We start from the raw sequence: 24,518 nt of genomic DNA on the forward strand, positions 1-24,518 counted from the left end.
GTGTTCTCTCTATATCCCCCTCAAAACAAAGCTGATAAAAAATTAAAATATATATATTTATTGTATTCATTGACATTTGACTACTAGGAAAATCTGACTGGGTAGGAGCCCATTTTCAAGAGAGGCCCAGGGAGAAAAGCTTCAAAGTATTACAAAATGTTTTAAGAGCAGTACATTTTACAATATTTAAAATAATATAAAAACATATACACGTTAAATAATTATATCAAATTAGAGATTTATTATTTATTTTACATTTGATTACCGGGAAAGTCCAACTGGACAACATGTCCATTTTCAGCAGAGTCTCGGGGAGAAAAGCTCCCGCACAGACAAATTAAATTAACAAGTGTCTTAAAGAAAAAACAACAGAGAATGTGAGATTACAAATAGTGTACTAAATGATGCAGTTAGGTAAAAAATAAACAACTGTACATAGAGTATACGTTTGCATAGCTTAATAGCAACAACAATATACAAATAAGGATACAACTGATATAAAAATACTTAGCATAAAGAAGATTATGTAAGAGGAGTGTGAAGCTTTTTTTTTTTTAGTTTGGGGTAGAGCAAGAGCAGAGCCATTTAGTGGCAAGGTGGGTTTTTAGTGTTTGTTTAAATTTGGTTAAAGTAGGGCTAGATGTGATGTTACTAGGTAGAGAGTTCCAAACCAAATCTTAGCAATATAATGAGAGTAGGTGGATTCTCCAGTTGGTTATGACTAGATACAAGTTATATGATAATAATTTAATAGTTAAAGAAATTTTAGCTGGTTTATAGAGAAATTAAAGGTAACAGTATAATATGAATAAGAATTGCAATACAAAGGAAAGAAACACAGGCTTATGGTATATTTAGAGAGAAAGTCAGGGGAGAGAAATTGATAGAAGTAAGGAAGTGAGTGAAGAAGGGAGAGTAAGGAAGTGTAAGGTATGACTAGGTATTTATTCACATGTAGGGATATCGTTTATCCTGGTATTGAGCAAAAACAGTCTTTCAGAATGGTTTTTAAGGATGGAAGGGAAAGTACTGACCAGATAGATGGAGTTAACAAGTTCCAGGCCTTAGTAACATGGTATGAGTATAGACAATGCCCAGCAGATTTGATAGGCTATACTGTGGTGGGTTCTGAAGGGGTTATTTGCTGCAAATTTAACAACTTTGTTATACCATTGTTCAAGTTTTGATTTTTTGGTGCCTGACATTTAGTAAGGATAGGAGCACCATAAAGAAGTGTGGAGAGGAGATAAGTTGTGACAAGTTTAGCTTTACTTGCAGTGGTGAGACAGTTTTTGGCTCTATAAAACATCCCTAGTTTTTGATGAGTTTTTCTTACACAGTTTTGTATATGCAGGTTGAATTTAAGACTATCATTCACTATTATCCGTAATAATTTGCTATGAAAACTGACTTCAGTAATTGTGTTATCAAGAGAGAGGCCTTTAAACTTTGTTTTTTTTTTTCATGGGAGAGGTATTTGGGGAAAAAGCAGTAATTTGTTTTTTAGGGTTGAGTATGAGTTGTGAGTTCCAAAGCCATGCTTCAATTGCTGCTAAAGTTTCCTAAGTAATTTTATGGAGTTATGCCATGTTGTCTGATGTGCAAATGAGTGTGGAGTTACCTGCATACTGTACTAGGGAGGCCTGTTGTATGGTTGGTGAGAATATTAAAGAAGAAGGGACCAAGGATAGAGCCTTGTGGTACACCACTGACGACTGGGGCGTATGACGAAATGATAGATTTACAATTTACTGATGGATACCTATTAACATAGGTAGCTTTTGACTGGGCTGAAAGAGACTTTATAGTAGAAGTTTGCTGTGACAAACTGTGTAGAAGGCTTTAGACAAGTCTAAAAATAAGGAGATTAGCTTGCCATTATCTCTAGCTAAACTTGCAGTATCTATATAGATTAGAAGTGCAGTACTAGTACTATGGGAGGGATGCAAGCCATGCTGTGTGGGGGATAGGAGTTCTTCCTACAGGAGATAGATTAGCAATTGTTTTTAAATTCATTTCTCAAATATTTTGGAGAGGGGGATAAGATTGGTGTATGTCTAAAGTTAGTAATGTCTGTTGAATTTCCTCTTTTGTGAAGAGGAATAATGTGTGAGTTTTTCCAGAGAAAGGGAATGTAGGATTCCTGGACTGATCTATTTATAGGGGTTGAGAGAGGGTAAGCAATGCTATCTGCTGCTATTTTAAGGTACTTACTTAGGTTCATAGGTTGGTACTAGGCTATCGGACCTAGGGCATATACAAGCCTAGCCATAACAATTCCCTGGCTATTTCTTCCCACACTATTTACTTCCCTGGATCCCTGTCTAGCAGGGCGACTGATGTGATCCCCGGGGTGAAATTCCTTTCTCCCATCCAATCGTCAAGGTCCCTTTTGAAGAGCGCTAAAGAGGCACTCTGCTTGACATGTATGGGCAGTCTATTCCAGAGTCTGGGGAGTCTCTGGGTCAGGAACCTATCCCTTCAGCATGTTTTGTTTATTGTGATGACAATATTTAGATCCCTGGAGCATATGGCTATGAGGGATTGGGATTTCTTTAAGTGTAGCATGTCCAGCAGCTCTGGGTTTGACATGGCCTTGTATATTAAGCAGAGATTGCCTCTGAGTAGATGATATGTGACAGAGTATAGCTGGAGTTTTTTAAGGCGGTCAGCATAGGGCATCTGCTTTAGGCCTGTATTTCTTCTAGTGAAGTATTTCTGCAGCCTTTCCAGTTGTTGCAGATGTCTTGAGAGGTACATACCAGACGGGGCATTGTATTCTATAATGGGTCTAATGAGGGATGAGTACAGTGGGACAATGACCTCCGTTTTTCTGGATGAAAAGCCCTTAGTGATGAGGTGTGCCACATAGAAGGATTTTCTGACTGTTGTGGCGATATAGTTATCGAAGGTGAGACCACTGTCCACCTCTGTCCCTAAGTCTCTTATTACACTTTTGGCGTTTAGTGTACTGCCACCTCTGTGGTAATTCACAGGTACATGTTTTTTCCCAAAGGGGATAACTATACATTTCTTGGCATTGAGCTTGAGCCCGTGGCTCTGGCACCAAGCATCTGTTTCTGTAAGCCCTTTTTGTAGAGTATCCACATCATTTGGGGATTCAGTAATGGCTCCCAGTTTGCAGTCATCTGCAAACTTTGTTAGCCAGAGTCCCTTAGTGTTGGCCTGTACTTCAGAGAAGTAGATGCCAAACAAGAGCAGTCCCAGGACTGAACCCTGAGGTACTCCACTTGTCACTTGTCTGGAGCTGGATTTGGAGTCAGCTACTTTTACAGTGTCAGTTCTGTCAGTAAGCCAGTTGGCAACCCATCAAGTGATGTACGAATTAATGCCCAGCTTAGTAAGTTTATCTATGATTCCAGAGTGGGGGATGGTGTCAAAGGCCTTGGCGAGGTTCAGATAGGCTGTGTGGACCACCTTACCCTCTTCCACGGCTCTGGAGACTGATTCAAAGAAGTCAGTCAGGTTCAGAAGACAAGATCAGCCCTTCACAATCCCAAACTGGGTGGGGTTCAGTGTTTGAAGGTTGCCAATGTCTTTGTTTTTAAGTTCCATGATAATACATTCCATGGCCTTGCAGATCAGGCTCATCAGACTGATGGGGCAGTAGTTCCTGGGATCCAAGGTGGATCTCCCCTTGTGGAGTGGGATAACTGTAGCTATGCGCCACTCAGTGGGCACGAAACCTGAGGTGAGGCTATGATTAAACATGGCACTTAGGTGAGGTGCCAGTTCATTTTGTAGTTCATGTAATACACAGCCCGGGATGTCATCTGGTACTATGGATGCTTGTATTCTTAGCTTTGGAGAGTGCGTTTTTTACCTTTGTGGCCGTTATTACCGGAATTTGGCAATCTTCCGGTATTAAGATGGGCCGTATTGGGGGTGAGAGGGGGGTGAAGTTGGCACTGAATTGATCTGCCAGGATATTGGCAATATCCTTGGGATCAGTATATTTAATGCCATTCTGTTGTAGCTCAGAGCAGATCTGAGCATTACCATTTAGATTCTTGACATATTTATAGAATACCTTGTAGTTGTCTTTGGAATCTTTGGCAATTTTATTTTCATAACTAGCTTTGGAGGACTTTATGAGGGATCTCAGCTTCTTACTGAGGCTGGTAAGGGAGTTTATTGCATCCTGGGATTTTCTTCCTTTCTGCAACAGTTTCTTCCTTTTGTTGTAAAGTTTATTTATGGCAGGGGACCACCAGATTGGCTTCCTTTTTTTGGAGCAGAGCATCTTGGTTCTATTTGGGATGGCACGGTTCATGCATGAGTGGATGTGCTCGTACAGTGCCTTAGTGTAGGATTCAGCAGTCAAACTTTCAGTTCCCATCTACTTGGGTGTCATGAAGTTTGTCACTTCTGACTTGAGTAGCATGAAGTTGGCTTTGGAGAAGTTTTTTATGGAGGTTTCCTTACTGGGGGTTGGGGGTGGGGGTAGGATGTGGATGTTAAGGGTGATTAGCTTATGGTCAGACCTGACCAACGAAGGGGTGACCATAGGTGTGGAGCATCGATTTCCCATGTTGGTAATGACCAGGTCTAGGATATTGGAGCCCCTGGTGGTACTATGGATTAGTTGATCTAGGGCGTTGGAATTTATGAATTCCAAGAACCGTTGGGCAAAGGTGTTGGTACACAAATAGTTTTCCCAGTTAATGGCAGAGTAGTTGAAATCACCCAGCATTAGGGTGTTTGGTTGTATCTTAATATTTTCCAGTATGTTTAGAAAGGTGTAGTGAGAATCTTGGGGCATGGTGGGGGATCTGTAGCAAGCTACAGTTTGGATTGCAGTCTTACCTAGTGTTAGTTGCACCTGGAGAATTTCAGATGCATTGAGTTGGGCAACTAGCCTGGTGGTGTGAATATCCTTGATGGTCATCAGCTGAAGTAAAGCATGGTTTGAGTTTGTCTAAGAGTAGTTTTATATAGGATGTGGGCACAGGTTTGAAGGAGAAAGTGGATGTGGTGATACATGGCTACTGGGCAGGGTTAAGATTAGATGCTGGGGAATTCTTGGTTAGAGATGCTACAATATCTATGAAATAAGAGTTGAACTGTGTTACGGTTTTGAATGATGAGTTAATGGCACAGGGTTTATGATTGAATATTTGGCCGGGATGCAAGATTTTTTTAATGGCTTTTAGGGTTATGTTTACTATTATTCTACAAGTTATCATAGTATAGTTTTTGTCTTCATTCATTTCTTTTTAGTACGATTGTGAAGCATTAGTACGTTTTCAAGATATTTGGGTGTTTTATATTTTTGCCATTCTTTCCATGCATTTTCTCAATCCTACATTAGCATTCTACCTTTTTGGATAGCCAAATTGCATTATTTGTTTTTAGTCTCTTCCATCTAGGAGGTGCGAGGCTATTCAGGATATTCAGGAAAGTTGTATTGAATTCATTTACAGCATCATTTAAGGAAAGGATTTTGGAAAGTTCCAGTTAATAGATGATAGGGTAGTAATGGACATTCCTGGGTTAAACTTGGAACAGTTACATGTTGTTTTATAAACATGTTGTTTAAGTAGATGTGTGAGATGTCTGGTTGTATAGACTGGAAGATAATCACTGAGACAATCAGATATTATACCAACATTGGTGTATTTGTTATGTTCTGATAATAGGATCCAGTCTAATAGTGAACCTGAAGTCTTGCTATAATGTGTGAGGCTATTAATTAGCTGTATGTAGCCAAATAAGTTCATACTAGATAAAGGGTAGTTATAGCTTATGTCCAACCAATTGACAGCCACATCACCTAGTAGTATTTTGTCTTGTGGAATTGCTATGGAGATCCAATGTAGGGTATCTTCCAGTATAGCTGTATTGTTGCCAGGAGGGCTTAATTGAATTTTGGTATTGGTTTGTTGTATGGGGAAATGTGGTAGCTGTTGCAAAATTTTAAAGCAATACTACTACCTTTTCTATTTATATGGTCATTATGGATGATATTATAACCAGGAGGTATAATTTTGGAGTTTTTTTATGCTCATTTGTAACCAGGTTTTAGTTACAGCGAGAGTATTAGGCTTATGTTGGGTAATCCAGGCATGTAGCTCAGCAATTTTGTTTTTTATGCTTCTGACATTTATTGCAGTAAAAGTTATATTACTGGGGCTGGGGGTTGACCATTGTAGGGTTAGAGTAGTGTGTGGAAGAAAATTGTCTTGACGTTCATTGTGATAGCTGGGACCAGGATTAAGGTGAATGTGTCCTCCTAGAAGGATTTTAGTATATTGGGGAATTACTAATTCTTGTTTTTGGATAGTATTTTTCCACTTAATTTTGTTTTGGTTTGAGTTGAAAGTGGGTCTATATATTATATATATTTGGGTAAAGATGAGGGGCATCATTAAATAGGTTTGATGTGATGTGTGGAGAGCGTAGGGAGGAAGTATGAATAAGTAGTTGGGACAGAGTTGGAGAGATGTTGAGAGCTATTAAAGAGTCATGGTAGGATGATAGATGCCTCCAGTAGTGGCAGGTAGTGGGGAAGTAGGGATCAAGAGGGAAAAAGAAGTTTCAGGATAGAAGGATATCTAGTGGTGGTGGAGTCTGAAAGCTTATAGAGGGTAGGTTGGAAAGAAATACATTCTATGATAAAGAGAGTTAGGTTGTTCTAGTATCTTCTCTGGAATGTAAGGATAAGGAACTGAGAGGCTGCTTAATTAATCATCAGATAAATTATAAACACAAATACAAAGCAATAGCCAATAATAAAACTGTTAATGAAATAAATAAAAATGTATGCAGTTAGCACTTTTGTAATGAAATAAATAAAAATAAATACAGTTAACACTTTGTAAATTGTAAAAATCATGCCTGCTTAAAAAAGATAAAAAAATGAATAAAAAGATGAGCTCCAGAAAAAAATCAAAAACAAAGAAAACTGCTGTTTAATAGACTGATATCCCAACATGGTATTTTTATTAAGAAAGGTCTAATGCATTTTAATGTATTATTGCACTATCAGAAAATTAAACTAAATAATCAAAATGAAAATAAAGCTAAAAAATACAGGAAATGAATCTAGATGAGTGAAACACAAGTGAAACACAAGTGAAGTGGAAGACATATGGCTTAGATTCAAAAACATCAGCAATGTGAATACATACTAAAAAATAATGCAGTCAGAGATGTGCAATATAGCCCAATAGAGACTAAGTATGCAGGATGAGTGACTTTCCGTGACTAGGGTGGAATAAATAGGTAAGTCTCTGGTGGAAGAAGAACAAGCCATGCGTAGACATGGTTGGAGATAGGGTAGATCACATGACCGCATAGACTCTGTAGTGTGGATGTAGCATATGCGATTCTTACAATAATATGTAACCACATGTGCATCATGTGTTAACAGCCCAGAGAAATGTTACAAAACAAGGTCCCCAATATGTTTATACTCTAAATAAGAAGGAAATGGTTGCATAGGACAGACAGGACGAAGATCAAACAGTGTGACATAGAAGAGACATGTAAAGGAAAAAATGGTGTCAGGAGGGGGAAGAATATTGTATTTTCGTGGGATGGGTGCCCATTTTATATTATTCCAAGAAGGCTGTAGGAGAAGACAGCATGGAGAAGTTATGGGTAGGAAAGAGGGCACAAGGATGGCAATAGAGGCAAATCAACAAACCTAAAAGACAGAAAAACTGACAGGGAATGCACTAACATAAATGGGTTGAACATAAAGGTGACAGAGATACAGACAGATCAGACAAATGGACAGATGGAGGACAAATGGTGATGAGGACTTGACAAAGAACTGGAAAGGAAAATGATAGACACGTAAAGCGAACAGTATGACTGGTATAGGCTGGGGTGAGGCTGACTGCCAACCTGCATAGTGCTACACCAAATGAGAAATCAGTCACATCTGTGACCACCATCATGAGTGGAGACAAGCACTGCTGGCCTGCTGGTCAGGGCCATGCAGCCATGTGAAACTGCACATTATTCAAGGATGAGCTTTGGGATGCCAGTCTGGTGTCCAGCTAACAGTCTACCAAACTCATCACAAGACCTTCTACCTCTCACTGGATGCCAATTGGATGCCCAGCTGCCAGTCCACCAAAGCCACCACTAGACTACCTACCTCCCACATGATGACCCAATGGGGACAGTCAGCAACACTCAGATCCTACAATCCTCCAGCAATTAAATAACCCCATAATTCTCCAGTGAGTCCTTCAGGTCACCTGTCCCTGCAGTATGATCTTCATCACTCTGCAGAGAGGTGGAAAGGGAGATTACTGGGAACCCAACTGGTGATGGTGAAGCAGTTGCATGGTGCTATGGCTGCTGCTGTACCACATCTATTGATGTAGCCACCACTATGTAAAATATCAATGTAGATGGAGAAACAAGAAAAAAGGACAAATAATAAAGTACTGAAGATGGTAGTAGCAAAGAGAAAAACAAAAGAAAAAATACTTACCAGTAGGTTGTGCTACACTGGTTGGTAATACAGCCCTTTGAGGAGTAGTACACCACAAGAGGCATGGCTTGATGGTATATACCCAGTAACCCGTTATGCTGGACAGTGGTGCAATGCATGAGAGGTAAACAAAGTGAGTGCAAGGAGCATTAAAGCTAGGTAGAAGCAACCTCTCTGAACAAATGAAATGTACAAGCCTGAGGATCTTATGATCAGATGGCATTTAACAGGTGACAAATGGCGAGATGTGTTGCATCAGCTGGTGACATGCCACATATAGCCTGCTTCGGTATACCAATGAATACACAAGATATATGTAAACCCTTTGGTAATACTGCACCTTGACATATGTCAGCCAGTAAGGAACTAACCTGAGAGTTTAACATTGTATGCCCATGGTACCCCAAGTGTAACTGACACAGGCATGGACAGTGTAACAGTAAGCTATGGTAAGCTGACAAGGGCTGTGCATATTAATGTCACGGTGGATGAGCAGGCTTATGGTACTGATTGAGACCAAATGCACATCTACTAAGGCAGGCATCTACAGCCATAATTGTAGTGGTGCAACCAGTGTCCATCCAGTGTGCATTACAGTGACACTGTTGGGAATACCTGAGAGTAGGAAGGACAGTGGCAAAGTTCTAAGACAAAGCTAGCAATGGTGAAACTAATTAGTAGCACTGCAAACATGGACAGAGAGGCAGGTGATACATAGCTATATCATCAACCCCTTATACAGACCCCTATATCTGGGCAGGCGTTCTATCAGCCAATTCTCCTCTGTCTCTCCAAGTTCTAAAAATAGACAAAAGGGAAACAAAAGAAACAAAAATATGACACTGAACATCAATAACTGCATATAGCTACACAAGAGTACCTACTTATAGGGATATAGGGGAATGTAGTCAACAAGACGGAATACAGCTTAAATGGTTGGAGGGAACTAGGTAGTAGACATGGAATGTTTCTGCAAGGAAGTCTGGCTCATAATAAGTGTCATCCTAATAGAGATATTGTAACATTTATCCTGCTATATAATCCACTGTGAATTTTTTTTTCATGCAGTTATTTGTGTTTGAGTTATTTAATATGCATGGTTTCTCTATTATTTTTATTAGAACCTATAGTAGGAATTCTTTACACGTGGAACTTAAAGTTATTAAGGATGGTTAGGGATAGGAAGTGGGGATAAAGCAGCAGGGGCTGAGGTGGGGTCAAAATGAGTAAAAGACTAGAAATTGCAGTAGATCATTGTATTTGGAGATACTGTAGAGGATTTATTTATATGATATTTGTATTAGCTGCATGTTTGTAACAAACATATGTAAAGATTATATGGAATAATAAAAAAGTAAGAGAAAGAATGAATGTCTACTTAGATACAAAGAAAGAAATGAATGTTTATTGATATATAAGTGATTGTTGTGTATTGCTACTACTGAACTCTGTCTCTGTCTTCCTTATTCTTTACTTCACATTGGCAGAGACATTCAGAGTGGTGCCTCTTCAGGTTCTTGTCATGATGCTTGCAATGGTCACTAGAATGGTTTATATTGATGCAGTCATTCAGTGCCTTGGCAAGATAGTGTTAGGCACTCACCTTGCACTGGGTACCCTTGCAGGAGTTCCCAAACAGGTGCTCACAATGGTGCAGATGAAGGAGGTGGAGAAAAATGTTCATCAACCTCTCCTGCACCCCATGGGAGCCTTTTCCAGTGTCAGCCCTTCCAGAAGCCATAGCCACTTGATAGGTTGGTATCAGGAAGAAAAGCTGACACGTTGTGGAAGCGGAGTGATGCACATCCCTGGGTTGAGTTTAAAAATGTCCAGCTGGATCAGTGCTATAACCCAGTTAACAAATTCAAAATAAAAATAAAATAAATCAAACAGTGACACAGCACAAATTCACAGCAGAGTCACATGACCACAACAGACATAAGGAGAGGGGTGGTATGAGGTTAGAGATGCTTTTGATACACAAGGTATCATGCCTCTGCATAACCATTTATTGTGCAGTAACTTGCCAATGCACCACATGTCATGGTGATGAGGTATAATTATGCCCCTCTAGGTTGAACCTGATTACAAAAGTCACGCAGTATTGTCAATGTCATGGCCCAACACTGGGATATGCAGACCATTTTGCAGTCTCCTATGCATGTGCATGGCAACCACAGCCCCATACCACACCGTAGGGCTTTCTACATACTACACTAATCCTGTGTTGCATACAAAGGTTAGCAAAATTCCTTCATTAACAAATTACCACACTGCAAGCTCAATAATAGCATGATATAAACAACCAGTGCCATTCAGGTGCTTATTCTGCTGTCAAAGTTTCATAAATATAACAAGTGTCTTGCAGAAGAAATGCTTTACAGAGGTCTAAAGAGTACAATAATGCCTGATAGTGCATAGCTCAGTGGCAGGTGAGGAGGGTTACTGGATATGTTTAAAAATTTATTTGGGGGTGTTACTCCACAATAACTTACAGTTGGGAAAGCAGAGAGCGCAGATGAGTTGAAATGAGGACTGAGAGCAGAAATAGTCCAGGTCCAGGCATCAGTAGCCCACCAGTTGTGCAACCATGAGGGGTGGAATAACTACCTTGGTAGGTGACTCACATAGTAAGGGATTTGTTATAACACTGGTTCAGGTGTGGTACATGGGGTATAGTGTGGGGGTGAGGGAGTCTGACCCAATAACAGATACAGAATGTGGGTGAGCATGTGGGGCGCAAGTTGGTTTTGCTGTGATAGACACAGGTAAGTGTAATTTGATGACAAGATGCATGTTACAACACAGTTTGTCCATATGTTGTCCCTAATGGCCTTCTGTGGGTACATAGCCTGTGATAATGTGGTATGGCAAGTGTGGACGTTTTGCAGCTGTCAATGCTGCACAAGTATGGAAGTGGTGCAGCAGATGCTATACATAGCCGTGTGTACTCACTGGTCATAGGTGTATGTCCGCATGCACAGGAACATAAATGGTCTCAGAAATTCTCTCCGCAAAGACTTGATTGCTATTGCAGGCTCTATGAGAGTGTGGGAGCAAATTCTCAGCAGCAATGTGACTGATCAGGCCTTCCAATAACATGTCTGATGGGTGCTGGTTGCATATGCCAGGGATGTAGGTGTCCATGGCTGATGGGAACAAGAGTTCCATCACAAGGTCAATTATATGATTTTGGGGGAGTCTGCTGTGAAAGACTGCCCTTACCAACACAGAGAAGTTCTCCTGGTGTCCCTGTCTGAAGTTAGTGAATAGACTTGGATACCCAGTGGAAGCCTTGATGCCAGTGCAGAACTAGTTGCAGTATGAATGTCTCTTTTGGGGATGCACCAGGTTGATATATTTATGTGTAAGTTCAACATGGTGTTGTGTCACTGCAATGCTGTGAGGTTCTGGATGTTAAATGTTGCCATATATCCCTACAGGCATGCCTGAGATATAGGCATGACACCATTCACCACAAGGTACATTTGCCTGCATTCTGTGCATAACCTATTACTTGCAATATTGTTGAGCCATTGGAGTGTGAATGACGTGTATTATCACTTTTACAAATAGGTGTTTATGTGTCTACTTTCCCCTCACAAGTGCTGCTGTTATGGGGTCTTCATCTGTAGAACAGATCATATGTGATGTCAATGCAACATCTGAACCTGATGATAACGGCAGCCTTACTCCAGCACAGTCTGTGGGCACAATGTCACTACTGGTAATGGTAACTGTGGAGGGGACACTATCACCCATGTCCAGTGACACAGTTCTGTTGTCTGTACAACATAGACTAGGTATAGCATTGCATTCATGAGTTTTACTTTTTGTTTTTGTTATTGTGGTCTACAGCTGTGAACTATACACCATCTCTTTGTCAGTACTACAGAATATTGTGCTCACTTCTACTTCATATGGGCTTCCCTTTCAGCTTGTTTCTCCAATGACTCCTCAGCTGGGACTTCCTCCTCCACTGATTCCAGTTTGTTCTGCACTCTAGTGGTGATCAAGTGCTGTAGCTGTGTATGTGTTCCATGGTGTTCCAGCATGTTGCTCAGCATTGCACAGACAGCAAATGTCTTGCTGCTTGTTACCGGAGCATACAACAGCAGCAGCAGTATGCCACCAAATGAATCAAGACTTTGACTATCCAAACACAGTTAAACATATTGCAGGCCTGCAACAGAGTTGTGTGTCATTGCAGCAACACTCTATGGGTTCCATATTGGTGTCATGAGCCATGTTTCCAGGGAATATACAGCATCACAAGTAATATGTCACTGTGTGAAGAAGTCACACACAAAAATGTATAGGTTGGATGCATCCCAGATTTTGGAATCATGGGGACTGCCAGGATGAAACACAGGCACATTGTATATGACATCACTTGGTAGTTGATGGAGTGGAAACTCTATCTGTTATCATACTGATACCCATGTGGATCAGCCAGGACCTTGACAGTGATGTGGGTGCAGTCACTGGTCCCTAGAACCCAAAGAAACCTAGCAATTGTATAGAACATCAGCATTGTGGTATTTTCCTCTTCTGCAGTCCATGGGAACAATATATGCTCTTCCACATGCTACAGCATAACACCATGCAAATGGTGTAGTGTTCATGAGGTGGTCATCTATCTCACACACACACACACACACACACACACACACACACACACACACACACACACACACACACACACACACACACACACACACACACTCACACTCACACTCACACACACCATGTCCATGATGGTTGCTAGATATTCCTTGTAGCAAGGGTGGTCATTACTACATATACTTCAGTATCCACAAGGACTAGCATTGTATGCATCCCATGAGAGTCCATGTGAGGATGACACATATCTACATGCTCAAATATGGTGTGTCTGTCCTCATGATAAAATTCCATTATGTCCCTGTCATGGTGGTGTATTCATACCTCTCAATTGTCCAGATTTTTGCAGAATGTCCAGATTTTTGCCTCATATTTTTGGTCTGTTTCTCATAAAATTTGTGATTTTCCTGGCAAATCACTGTGATGATCTTGTATTTGAAGTCACTAAATAATGACATACATTTGAGTTTCAAACCTCAAATCCTTCAGAAAAATGCATGGTAACACAAACCCTGTTATTCTAGCAACTTTCAAAGTTTATAAAAGCAATATTTAAAATCTGTCCCTATTTTGAGGCCTTTGTCCCCCCCCCCCCATTTTGTCAGGCTTTGTCCAGATGTCTAGCACACTAAGAGGATGAGAGGTTTGGTGGTGATGGCAAGTTAGGTGTGGCCAGGTCTGTTTGTGACTTTGAGGATAACAACATGCTTTGTCATGGGCAATGGCTGCAAGAATGACCCCTAACATGTACTGCTCATCTAAAGCATATTTTATCTCTTGTATCTTAGTATGCTCTCTCTCTGTCTCTCTTTCTCTGTCCATCAGTGAATGATGGTAAACAAACTCTGAATAAGTCTATCATATTGTTTACCCTGATTTCCATTTTCAGTTGGACTCATTACCACACTGTTGCTCATTTCCATATCATTATACAGTCATGCCCATATGCTGTTGACCAAGCTATTTCCCCAAGTGCTGTGATCATGCTGCCTGTGTGTCTGCATTGTCCCCACCATGCACATCGCTTCTTACTGGCTGCCTGTGTGTCTGCATTGTCCCCACCATGCACATCGCTTCTTACTGGCTACCTGTGTGTCTGCATTGTCCCCACCATGCACATTGCTCCTTACTGGCTACCTGTGTGTCTGCATTGTCCCTACTATGCACATTGTTCCTTACTGGATACCTTTCTATCTGCATTGTTCCCACCATGCACATTGCTCCTTACTGGCCACCTGTGTGTCTGCATTGTCCCCACCATGCACATTTCTCATTAATGGCCACCTGTGTGTCTGCATTGTCCCCACCATGCACATTGCTCCTTACTGCAAAATGTCATTTTACACTTTGCATTATTTGTTTCTGAATCTCAACCTTGCATATATCTGGTGCTGTAGGCACAACAAACTTATGCAACTGGTAGCTTAATTTATGAAATATGCATGAATCTAATAGATGCTGGTTAACTACTGCACTTTTTTTCTGAAGTACATTTAAATTATAATGCATTATATTTTCTTTAGGAATCCATCTCACAGCAGTGAAAATCATGCTCTCACAAACAGTTTCACTATACCCTCTGTGCCAAATGGGGAAAAAACTTCAGAGACAAACAGTGCAGAAGTAACCTTGCCAAAACAAGCCCACTTTTGCTAAAACACTAAAAATTTTGGTTTTGCAGGACAAAGCCATTATATTACCATGTAAAGCACTGTCCCCACTCTGCTACATAGTATGGTGAACATATTTAAGAATATTTTCTAGACAAATAATTTTAGGGTATAAAGTTAATTAATATGTTTTTTTTTCCTAATTAGGCATTGCTTGTGGGTGGGCCCAGACAGAAGAAAATCTAATTTTTTCAGTGAAAAAGTGTGTTTCCTTGTTGCTTTTTCATATTGCATTGTGTCATGTAAATCATGTGTTTGTTGGTCTGTGGATAAATTTGCATTATTTGGGGGACATTTTATTTATTTTTATTTATTTATTGACATTTGATTACTGGGAAAGTCCAATGGGTAGGAGCCCATTTTCAGCTGAGGCCTGGGCAGAAAAGTTCCAAAATATATTTTTATTTTATATCATATTCATAGTATGTCTCAATGATTCTGCTTGAAATAATATGTGGAGAGATAGATGGGAGGAAAGAGAAAGTGCCGGATCCAAGGAAATAAGTAATAAAGTTTCATAATAAAGTGCAAACAATGTTTGCATACTGTTGAATACTTGCTTTGCAAAGAGTACCAGAATCTTTTGTCCCCACCCAGAAGTTATACAGTAGTTTTGGCTATGTGGCTATTTCATTTGCATAGTGGGAGATTGTTATACTCTTACTATTAAAACTTGCTAGAACAGTTAAGGGGTCATAGATAAGGGAAAAATGATAAGCCTATGTGAATCATGTTTGCAAAGCAGCTGACTGAATGAAGTGTTATCTGTGGTCGGCTGCTCATGCTTCACATTTCTGTGGGACAGACTTTGGACACTTTCTTGGCTGTGGTACACCTCACAGATGGTATGAGGTTACAGCCAGTGATGACTCATCAGACAGAATGCTTACTCTATAAACTATCACTTACTGATGCTGATGTACAGACATACTGGGATATCATCTGAGTTAGGGAATGGTTTACCAACTATTTAAAAGCCATAGGTATGGTACCCACATTGGCTTATTTTCTGTGTTTTTTTAATCATGCTGTGCACATGATCTAGCCATCACTAGGACAGGAACCTTCCATACACAGATAACTGAGGAAACAGAGGGGCACATAGGTGGAATCTGTTTATTATGACATAAATAAAAGACCCAACTAAAGTTGTGATAGTTGACCAGGATGAGGACTGTAGGGTTCTGTCAGATTGACACATTGCATCTCTCTAATGGTGTTTTTGTTGAATGTGTTTAGTGCTTCATATACTTTCCTGTAATCCCATATCTGCACCATACTTCAGTGATGTACCACAGAAACAATAACTTTCTGTTTAGAAAGTCACTTTAGTGGGACAGCAGGATTACTCATGTCTGAAGTGTTTATGTGTACATGAGGAAAAAAAAATCAGGACTGGCTTCATGCTGCCTAAATGGCAGCCCATGGTTTGTGATATAACTGTTTTATGACTTATCACATTGTCGCTCTTAAGTAAGCTTAGTGTGCTTAGCATTTCTTTACAAAATCCTCATAACTGACATGCTGTCCTCCCATTGCATTCTTACACACACACACACACACACACACACACACACACACACACACACACACACACACACACACACACACACGCACACACACGTGCACAATGATCTTCATAGTGATGATTTTGCTGTCACAGGTAGCATGACACATCTAGGACAAAGTATAAATTATGGCATCACAGATTTCTCTTCAGTGGTGCTGCTTCTGTGGACCAGATGCCCTTTAGAGCTCTCCTTATATAGGCACATTTAAGAGAAAGTAAAAAAGACAAGGTCTTGAAATGGTGAAGTGCCTGCAAGTACTCTTTTGAAGGAGTAAGCTAGTAACTATATTGCTTGAGACAAAAGCAGCAGAAATCTAGAAAAGAATATGTATTGATTGTGTTGTGGAATCACTACCTGTTAGCTGGTACTTAATATGGTGCAATGCAAGTCTTTTTGGGAAGTTGTACTTATTCCTTGATATTGTTACACAAACAATTAATGCATGGTAATGAATAACTGCTTACCAAGTGTACATTTCTTTTTGTTGTGCATTGTGACATGTATACATATGGGATATGCTTGGAAAAACATAAATGTAACTGCATACTGACTGTATTACCACAGAAATAAATTATAATTAAATAAGTGAATGTATCAATTTTGATACTCCATTCAGAGCAAGCTTATGCCAGGGATGTGAGTCACTTGCCTGGTGCCATGACAAGAATGTATATGGATCGGGCTCTCACAATTACAGGAGAAGTTGTTTGGTATAAAAGCCATCTATCATTGTCTATGCATGGACACATAGCCTGGCTGAGAAAGGGACCTCCAAAGTTCTGGACAAATTTATGGAGCTAGCCATGTACTTTACTGCACAAGGTAGCATTCTTAGGGTGATGTCTTTTCATGGAATGAGTGATGATAGGCTGAATTGCATTGTGGTGGTCAGCCAATAGTCAAATAATTTTTGCAAAGTTTAGGCCACTGGCTTTACCTAGGGATTGGGGTTCCACACTGATGCAGTCTGTAATAGCATGTTGGCTTGAATTTGTACGTGATGGAACCTACAAACTTAGTTTTACAGCTCTAAGTGCTTCATTTTTACCAAACATTTAAGCTAGCAGAGGAAGACAGAGGGGACAAATAAATAAATAAGGGATATCATAACCTCTGTTTTCAAAACATCAGAGTAATTCTTAACCAGATTGTATTGGAGGGAAAATGATTAGGTGAGGATCACCTGTAAATTCCAAAAGGCAAAGATGTCATACACATGGCTGAAGAAAAAAAAAGAGTCACGAAACTGGGGAAAAATTAAGGTTAAGAGCATCAGTGCCTAGAGTCTTGTCTAAAACTTTCTGAGCGAATGGCTTTCATGGAAGATTAATGCTTTACAGTGGCATTAATTCAGGTTGCAGAAGACATGGGGCAGGGGGTTAAAATAGGAAGAGATATAACTCTCCCTATGAGGAAGGGGATTAAGGCAGCGTATCACATCAGCAAACATGGAGAGGATGAAGTTTGGGTTGCACTGAATAGAGTTACAGGAAGGGCAGGACAAGGGGTAGCTAATACAAATGACAACTTGCAGGCAATGCCAAGCAAGCTGACAGTTTACAATCGGTAACTGTAATGAGAACTTGCAAAATGTCAAACTCCAGTTTTGTTTTTAAGTTTGTAATGACTTTTTGCAATATAAAAACATCAAAACAGTTTACAATCATTCATCGTGATTACTTATAAACAAGAGGGAGGGGGCATCAAATGGTTGTGCTGCCCAACGTGAAAAAGTCCACTTCTACATCTGTCATGCTTAAGAGTAGAAAGTGCAGTTCAGTCTTTGAAAAGATTGTGTGTGAACCTTCTCCACATGGGAAGGAAAACAAATACGCAATAGCAAATGCTGTCCTTGGGTAGGACAGAAAGCTGATGTATCATTGAATGGATATTAGAATAAACAAAATTTTATTCAGAACACTCACATCAGAAAAGCAAGAAACTTGTTGAAACTAGAATTCACTCATGAATGAGAACAGTCTAGACTTTGGTATTTTTTGAATGTTGAAAGAAACAGAGTCCATCAGTTAGGCAGACATGAGATGTTTTGGAATAAATGATCAAATCAGTGTGGTTCACCATTGTCTTGACTACAGAGTCCAGCCAATCAAAAAGGTGGTTTCAGAAAAGTACTGGTATATAAACTTGAAAGGGGTATGGAAGACCAATGGACAATATCAAATGGTCATTACAGACACAACAAATCTTTGTGAAAAATAAATATGATAATCAAAGAGAAGATGGAATCTTTACCAAATATAATGCATCAAAGATTGACCAAAGCCTGTCATTAATAAAATGTAAGTGAACTTGTGAGATGAAGGAGGACAGAAAATAATTCCAGGAGGACAGAAAATGATAACAGTTAAAGCAAAAGGAAAAGGCAGTTAAAAAAACAAGAGGTAAGCAGAGGTATCAGGAAAGAAAATAAAACCATTTAAAGTGACAGACAAAAAAAGCATTTAGTGTCATTTAGTGTGTACACACACACACACACACACACACACACACACACACACACACACACACACACACACACACACACACACACACACACACACACACACACACACACACACACACACACACACACACACACACACACATACACACACATACACACACGCACGTACACACGCATGCACATACACACACACACACACACACACACACACACACATGTACACGTGCATGCACGTACATACCACACACACACACACACACACACACGCACACACACACACACACACACACACACACACACACACACACACACACACACACACACAATCACACACCACGCACGCACACATGCACGTACACACACCTCACACACCACACACACACGCACACACACACACACACACACACACACACACACACACACGTACACATGCACGCACACACCACACACACACACACACAAAGTACTAGTAAAAAAGTGAAAAGAAGGGCTATGTACAAGCACTTTTGCTCTGTATTCATCAAGGAGTAGAAGAAAGCATTACCAAATCTGTCAGGTAGAATATTCAGGATAAGAAAAGTAATTGAAGTACTTTCATAGAAAGATTAAAACAAAGGAGTCTAAAGGACTGCAAAATTCCAAAACATAAACTCATTGCATTCAATTTGCTGTAATAATTACAAATGCTACATTTTGTTTTCAGATTATTTGAAGTGCACTAACTAAACAAACAATTTGAATAATCACTTTTTAGGTTTTGAAATTCATCATAAAGAAGTTTTGTAAACACATTTAAAAACATATACATATACTCATTTGCTTGTGATAAGTATTTCTTTTAAAACATAATGCACAGTCAAAAGGAATTCAGAATTAGTCACTGATCAACAAGAACTTTTGGTTAAAATAAATAAAATTAATGAATTATTTTAGTTTTGTTAAGGAAATAGCATCATAACAAGAGAAGTAATATCTCAGTTTCACAATTTAAGAACATTTCAGATGCATGCGGCAATGTAAAGTGGCTAGCATTTTTGTTTTCTGTAACACCCTCTTTTAAGCATTTAAGTATGTACCACAGTGTATTTACATGGTTATCCGACACAACTTTTGTTAGCTCATTCAAATCATAAAAAATATTTGAAGATAATTGTAGGCCTATAGCTTCAGAATGTATAAATATAATATCATAGGATAATAGTAGTATGCTACTTGCCCTTGTGGGCCATTTTAAGCCTAAAAATTCCCCTAACACAATAGTAACAATCAAATCCTGTACCTTGTGTCTGTTGAGATAAAGAGCTTAAATAGTATGGCAACCCTTATTAGTTATGCTCGTAGTTTGCTTAGTCCTAAAAAATAAATATAGACTATTGAAGAAACATGCCTTCTAATAAATCAGTAATTTATTTAATTCTAAAGTCACAGTCAGACACTATTAGTGTACAGGTTGTAACGATATACAATGTATTAACATTTTTGTTACTCAGTTTTGAAAATACAGGGGACTATTCACGATGATCAGTGACAAGCAGAGAGTGGTTATTCAAACATGTAGCATGATTGTGTTACAGGAGAAATACTGCAGCATTCAAGGTATACAAACGGCTACATAATAGCATGCAGATGAACGCTGTCATTCTAATGTGACTCAATGCATATGCAAGTGAAATCAAAGATGGCAAAACAATTTAGAGATATACAATTCTAGCGATGTGTCATAGTGCTCATCTGCTTAGAATGTCAGGACTTCTTGGTATGCAGGAGCTTCACTGACACTATAATCCTAGGAACAGCAGCAACCTTAGCTGAACAGCAAGTGTTTGTGGCCAATATCTGAGTCAGTGTGCACAAAGTTGCATGTCATTGCTGTCTGCAGTAAAGATGGACGTACCAGTTACTATTATATCATCACCATACCAGGACATTGTTGATCTTTACCAAGTGAACAGAGGCACTGTATAGGAGTTAGTAGATATGGGTTGCCTACACATGGAATCAAGGGGTGTATGTGCAGTGGTTATCAATGCAGACATGAAGATTTATATAGCATTATTCATTTCTGCTATGAGGACCTTTGAATGTCTGTCAAGGAACATGTTAGGAATTCACAGGCATCAGCCTTGCAGATCCTGCAACAGATCTTTGACATGATGATGCTGCAGCATGTGAAGGGGCATATATGGTTTTCTACAGACAGCAGATAAGGGAGTCAGTACAATGCAGGCATTTTACAACATAGTTCATGTACCTGAAGTCCTAGGGGCCACTAACTACACCTACATTGCCATCATAGTCCCACCTGCTCCACATGGTAGCTGGTGCAGTACCTGGATGAACTTCCATTTCATCAACTTCTATGTGGTGTATAAAATAAGAGTTATTACATGCAATGTGTCTTTGTACAACCCAGGCACTTCCCTTGATTCCTGCATCTGGCACATGTGGCCACTACTAGTATAGACTGACCTGTACAGGGTCAACCTGTTGGTAGGTGCACACACTGCCAAGTATGTAGGCTGAGATACAAGGCAGCATACCATCTGTGATGGTGTCCTCTTATGTGTGTTGCAGAATATGCTGGATATGCATTGGAGTCATGGATGATAACCCCCATCTGAAACCCAAAGACCATGGCTGATATGGTATACATTATCATGGATTCATATACTTCCACAGCTTACATGTGTCTGTAGTGCACTGCAGTATGTTCCCCAGATCCACAGTCAGTTATTCGTGGTGTGCTACATGTTACACAGTACATAATCTGGTAAAACTTGGGATTATCATTTATTGGCCTGTTGCATCAAGCTACAAAGAGTCAGAAGATTTATTGGAGGAATAAGCAACAGTGGCACCCAATGCAAGGCATAGGTGTGCTCAGAACACTGAGTCACTGACAAGGAGGTAGCATCTGGTCCACAACTCTGAGACATGATACAGGCAACACAGAATAAAACTGAGTTATGCATTAACACATCCAGGCTATGTATTACAGTGCATTGGCTGGCTACAGGGTTCATTAATGGAACATTATCTTATCCACACAGGCCATATGGGTTGACAGGTCCCAGTTATCATTTGCAGACATGGGTAGGGCTAAAGTGACAGGTGATAGCAATGAAGTTACATGGGTAAAGTTCATGGGAGGTGGAGCTTTAGCCACTCAATCAGGTAGTAATCAGGGCGGGGTGGGGGGGGGTCAAGGATAACATCCTTCAGTGCAGGGATGGAGTTTCTATGTCATGAACATTGGTTAGATAAACTGTGTGGCCCTGCAATTTCAGGGCAGGATTCATTCTGCACTATGAATGGGATAGTACTTTGGGACCATGTAGGGGAGCCCTGATGTGGTTTTCATACTGGAGGCTACTAGATGGCTGGAGTCCATCACCCTGACAACAGGGGATAGAGATGAAATTGAAATGTGGGAACCAGAGTGGCTGTACTGGTGACATCCGGTGACTGAGCCAGCTTGCAGGCCCAGGGATTACTGTTCTTTGTAAACACAATTGCTCTGGACCAGCTGGCCTGTACTCCCACTAGGGGTGCTAATATCCTAATATCCTTTATCTAGTCTTCACAAACATGGCAGAACATTGCACCCCCCCCCCCCCAAATGTAATTTCCTGACTGGCCAGATCAGAGCATAAAGCTGTCTCCTTTGAAATAAAATTAAAACTCAAAATCACAGCAAACCCTGGAAATTTTAGGAATTATTCTAAACCAAACTTCCTTCTATTAGGTGATACACTGGCAAAATTTCAAGCCCCCCCCACAAACTCTGATAACACTACTGCCTATGCAAATTTGTTCTCAGAAGCCCTGTACAATCATGTTAAGGGCTGCAGAGAGACAGCTGTAAATATCCAGAATAATCATAAGACAAACTCAAAAACTAGCCACCTTGGTGGAATCCCAACATCAACTGGATAACAAAATGAAGAAAAGTATGGCACAAAATAGGAAGTGCAATACCCCGCAAGGTAAAACCTCCCTCATCAAGCAGCACAGGAGAATAATCAAGTCTACCAAAGTACCAAACCTGAGGTAAAAATAGCTTTTCAGGCCAATGACAATCACAATAATTATTCAGCTATGTCCTCAACCTCAAAGGCAATAAACAACAGTGTGCTGAACTAATTGTAAATGGACCCACCTATATTGAATCAGAAGATATAGCAAATCTATTGGCCAGCAAATTTAGCTCTAGTTTTATTCCTTCCCCTCAACACCCCACCTCTGGAAATACCCTCAACCATATCTCCTTCAACTATCACTAGGGAACCGGTCCTCAATTCACTCTCCAAGGCCAAGAACACTGCATCAAAGGGCTCTGATAATATCCCAGGATGCCTCCCTAATAACATGGAACACGACCTATCAGGACCACTAGAATCACTATGCAACCTCAGCCTTCAGATAGGCTTTGTGCTGAGTGAATGGAGGACTGCAATTGTGTTGCTGCTGTAGACAGGAGTGACAGTGATGTAAACCTGGGTTGTGACTGCCCACCTTGCATCCAGATACCTGCAGGATCACAGCTATTATGGCATGCAAAAGCACAAAAGGGGCATTTGCCACATGCACCATGGAGGTATCAAGTTGCTACATGCCATGTCACTCTGTATGTGCTGCAGGTGACCTGCAGTCAATGTGATTGTTACATCCTCACACAGGCCATGCAACGTGCTCACTATTTGTAGCATGCCATGTGAAGTGGCTGTCTGTGCCTAGATCATGCATCTGCATAATTACCAATGATGCCTAGTGTGATATCCTTGTCAGAGAAAGACCAGGCATCATGACAGTGATAGCCACCAACATGTCTCTCCAGTATGATGGGTGCAAGCACATCAGAGGTAGTATAGCTGATGTATGCCATCTGTCATGGTGACTCCTCTGCAGTCTGGTTGAGGCTTATACTGACAGGATACCCAATGTAAACGTAAGTGGTGATGGAAGTTTGGCCTACCCCTCTGTCATTACCTCATATATGGGGGATGTGTGCATGTCCTGCAGTGTTAACATTACTGACAGTGCCATTAGCCACACTGAGCTTTTTAACATTAGGGGTTTACTGTCTTTTTATTCTGGACCTTCAAATAGTGGAAAAGGAGAATGCCTAAAGATAAAATGTCCGACATTTGGGCACATAAATAACTTGTGGTGCAGGGTGTCAAAGTACCCAGATTTCGCTGGAGAGCAGGTATGTATAAGCGTTCTGCTGAATACCCTCTTGTGAAGTGTAGATCATTGAACAACTTGGAATGTTATTAGAAATCTGGTGCCTACCCCAGAGACACACAGACACCTGCCACCAGCCCATCTCCTACATCTAAACTGCTATCATTTATGAGAGTTCACACACCTGCTATATACAATGTTACCAAGAACTCATCCACATCTGTGAGCTGCTTCTGTGTTCTTCTATTATGGCTGTACTCAGCACTGATGTCCTACACCGCTCCCTGTCATACCTGGTCCAGGAAGACCTTGTCAGCTTTACCTGTGTGTAAGTTGGGGCTACACTAATACCTCTGTCTCCAGGGTTGTGAACAATCCTTCTGTTACTGCTCTCTTGGACTCGTGACAAGATGTATACACCTATGTGTTACACATGTCACTCAGTGTCTGTATGCATGACTTTCGTGGCTGACCCTTATGTCTAAGTATTGACCACTCCATCCATTTGGTGGCCATATACCTGTCTGATGTTG

Source organism: Protopterus annectens, chromosome 3.part1 (genome assembly GCF_019279795.1).
Source record: "Protopterus annectens isolate FY-2018-M chromosome 3.part1, PAN1.0, whole genome shotgun sequence".
NCBI lineage: Eukaryota > Metazoa > Chordata > Ceratodontiformes > Protopteridae > Protopterus > Protopterus annectens.